Raw genomic sequence first — 3898 nt, 5'->3', positions numbered from 1 at the left:
GAATGAAGCGTCAAGTAAAGAACCTTTTTTCCAAAGCAAAGTGTTGGAAAGCTTCATTGCTTCATAAGGCTTCATTTGCCCATCACTACTGAGCAGTAATGAGCAGGATGAACAGAAGAGAAGAGAAATTAACAGACAAACCGACAGGGAGGAGCTAACTGAGGGAGGTTTAAGTAGCAGTGCTGACAGGTGGAAAGAGTCCTGGCTTGATTAGTGGCTGACAGGTGTAGGTGATTAGAAGGTGGAGTGGAGACTGGGTTGTATGGAGGGTGGAGAGTGCCAAGAATATGTCCATGGTGCAGAAGACAAAGCTGAATCATGACAGAAAGTTCTCTATGAAAATATTTGGAGTATAACTAGTTTTGCACAACAACCTCTGTTGTGTAAAGTTTTGTAATCAGAAAAAAAAAAACTGTTTTTTGGACACCGTTAGCGGCACTATTTATTTTTTTATTTGTGATGAATCAATCTGAATGAACACAATATTAGTCATTTTAGGGGGCTCTCATGGGCATTTGCTATGCATTATCCTTTATAAAAAAAACAAAGCACTACAATCATAGACACAAAGGTTTTGTTGGAAGGATCAAATACACTGTTCATGAATAGGACCAAAGATCACATCACAAATTTAAAGTTCTTTTGGGACCGAGTCATTTTTAAGGTTAAGAAGACTGCGGCAGATGTAGAGTATATACATTTGAATCTGTTGCCTGACTAGATTGGAGTTAGTTGATTTTAGACTATATATTCTATAAGCTTACCTCCGGAAATTACAAACCAGAGCTTATCTTCCCCAAATAATACCGCTTACTGAGTCTTTTATCAACAGGAAAAAGGATGAAAAGGGAGACCAAATTAATTTAAATGCATACTTTAATAAATTTGATAATTGAGCACATACCTCCCCCACATTAAAATAAAATCCTTAAACAGAATTAACACATTGAGAAAATCCTTCATTTGATTCAGTGTGAAGCATTGATTCATGTAAACATTAATTAGCTTTATAAGTGTGAAACCTTCAACAAGCCCAATATTTCCACAAAGTATTGATTAAAAAGAATACCAAAAAAAGGAACAAAACATTAAATTCTATATAAATCACACACAGGTTCTGAAGCACAACAGAACTGCAGATGTTTTCACCTAATTACAAGAAATTCCCAAAATCCCACACCTAACCAACATAAATCAAAAGTAACAAAATTTAGCAAGATTTTAAATCGTGATTCTTCTTTGATCTCAATTTGCCAAAATTCTGGTCATCAGCAAACTGACAATCAGGGTAACAATTGATGTCAGATGGCCTGAAGCATCATTTCTGTAGATCAGTTCACCTGTAAAAAGACACGTGTAGAAAATATGTCAATCAATTGTAATATGATCTTTGTGTTTACAAAGCAATGAAAGTTAGAGAGAAATTTACCAGTCGTCTGTTGCTCCCCAAGCACTAGTGGTCCAAGGGACAGACTTCCTGAGTCATGGTAAGATACGTCTCTGCGGCGGCGGTTTTGCGGTTCAGCAGAGCAATCCTGTAAAAAAAAGAAAAACGTTAGAGGCTTCTGAAGGTGTATAACTTAATTGTACATGATTTAACCGAACCAGGCCCACAATGGTACTTACAGCTGTGCAGTTGTTTGTCAAAAGACACAAGTGAACATTGCAGTGCAGGTAGATCTCTGTGTAGTTGGTAAAAGTGAACATCCTGAAGGAGAAACGTGCCGCAGTGGAGACACCGTTCTTAATCACCTCTACGGTTCCATCTGCTGGATTGGGGCACCTGTGAAGCAGAAACCATGCAGGAGTTCAAATTTGAAGCAGGCAGTAAAGTAACAAGAGTTATAAAGATGACAGATGTTCTCGTTTACTGTGAATCGATGAGATTCCAGCGGACGGGGTAGTCTGCATCATTGACTGGCGTGGCCCAACAAGATTCCAGAACTGTGGACAACTGGCGCTGATCCACTCCCTCTGTTTTCACCTCCACGAAAAGCACTTTATTAATTTCAAGGCCTATGATTGCGTTAGTGCTGAAGGGCGTGAGGAAGGCCTCATCTTCATAGGGGATCATTCTCAAACGATATGATCCGGTGCCAAAAGGAAGTTTCTTGTCCACAATGCTGCAAAATAAACATTCAATGTGATCACATAGATGTATGCATTTGATTGGTTGATTAAGCTTCTGTAGTTTATAGGACTAGATTATAAATAATCAATGGCTGGTTGAGACAGAAGTAGAAATGGACAAAATAGAACAGCTGTTAAATAAAGCAAACGGAGAAAATGGGTTCTTCACCTCTCCATTGGACTGATGCCCACAGCCATTGACAGAGCTTGTTCCAGAGGGTAAACACAGCAGAAACGCAGATTAATGGTCCTCTGACGGCTGATCAGAACTCCATGAGTATCCACATCACCCATGAATGGTGTTCTCATACAGGAAGTGAGTTCCATTGCTCTAAACAGCAAAATAAAATACAATGTATCAGTTGACTGTTGCAACAGAATAAGCCTGAAACAAGATGTTTTAATTTGCTAACTATACCCTCAGAGTTGTCCCACACAGATGGTTGTCGTTGTCAAAGTGGAACACGAGTCGTCCGTCCTGGATCGTCCCGTTGCAAGATTCATCTCGGAGGTGGAGAGCACTGGAGTGAAAGCCCGCTTCAAACAGCTGGCAGCGAGAGATCGACATGATGCCTGAACTGCTGCTGCATGTGATGTTTGAGTCTGTTCACCAGAGACAGAAAGATTAAGAGGTTCAGTGGAGCCATTATAGCTCAGCACCAGTTATCCTTCCACTGATACACAGATAATCTACAGATCTACTTGTATCTGAAGCAGGTTGCAGTAAAGCTCTCCATTCTCTACTGGTTTGCATTACTGTTGTCAAAGAAGTGTTTAAGCTGAAATTTCTTGCTTTTTAATGAAAAACAGACTGAATATATTTTATATGGTAGCAACACCACCTTATATGCCAGTGCTTTGTCTTTCAATTTAAATAACACTGCTGAAAACTCAGGGTCGATTACATAATGATTTTACATTTTAAAATCTAATTGACTACTGTCATTATAATATAGGTGGATTCTGAGTCGATGTCTCAACAAAATTTCATTATGTTGACACTGACAATAAAATTCTTGATTTTGATTCTTGAATAGGGAATAATTGGAGAACTAACCTTCGGACAGCAAATCTCTCTTATATAAAAAGATGCACAAGTGTATCTCTATCCATGAGAGTTAAACCAAATTCTACTCACCTGAAATGTTAATATCACTTTTTTAAAGTTTTTAACCTTACCGTAGCTCTCATTGTTGGGTCTATGGTGGTCCTCATCACAGAAACAGCCGTACACTCCATCTCTCTCCCCACACCGCTCATACTCTGTACAGTGCAGCTCTTCACAGGGATCTGTGTTAGATAAGGATAAAAAAAAGAAACATTAAACCCCAAAAAACAAAAGCATCTTTATGTTACTTCAGATATATGAAGAAATAAATTTGTACCTTCAATAGAACAAATTTCGTCCATCAAGCTTTCCTGTATTATGTCAAGAGCGTCAAAGTTGTCCACTTTAAACATAAATTCTTCAGCGGGTTGAGAAGCGATCGTTCTGAGCTCTTGTGTTGCACTGGGTGTCGTGAATGCATTTCCCACCTAGAGGGTAAAAATGGTACACGGTGAGGTATGCAGCAGGTGTTCTTTTCAAAGCAGCAGTCATGATTAAAAAATCCGAAGGTACTGTCTAACTTTATTTCACATACAATACAATATTTATTTTATATAAATTTTAAAGGTTCAGATAAACATTCCAACTTAAGGTATTATGTGAGAGTTTATATCAAAATCTTAAGGGAGAATAACAGGTTTTTATAACTTTGACAAATAC

At 38.3% G+C, this 3898-nt stretch overlaps 1 pseudogene; it reads right to left on the bottom strand.

Annotated features, from left to right (window-relative positions):
• Window positions 1–864: 864 nt before the first annotated feature.
• LOC118564328 lies at window positions 865–3673 on the bottom strand (annotated as a pseudogene).
• Between the last annotated feature and the right edge of the window lie 225 nt (window positions 3674–3898).

The sequence above is a fragment of the Fundulus heteroclitus genome, chromosome 10 (assembly GCF_011125445.2).
Source record: "Fundulus heteroclitus isolate FHET01 chromosome 10, MU-UCD_Fhet_4.1, whole genome shotgun sequence".
Taxonomy (NCBI): Eukaryota; Metazoa; Chordata; class Actinopteri; order Cyprinodontiformes; family Fundulidae; genus Fundulus; species Fundulus heteroclitus.
The sequence above is the reverse complement of the archived record's forward strand: the minus strand, read 5'-3'. Positions and strand labels throughout refer to the sequence as shown.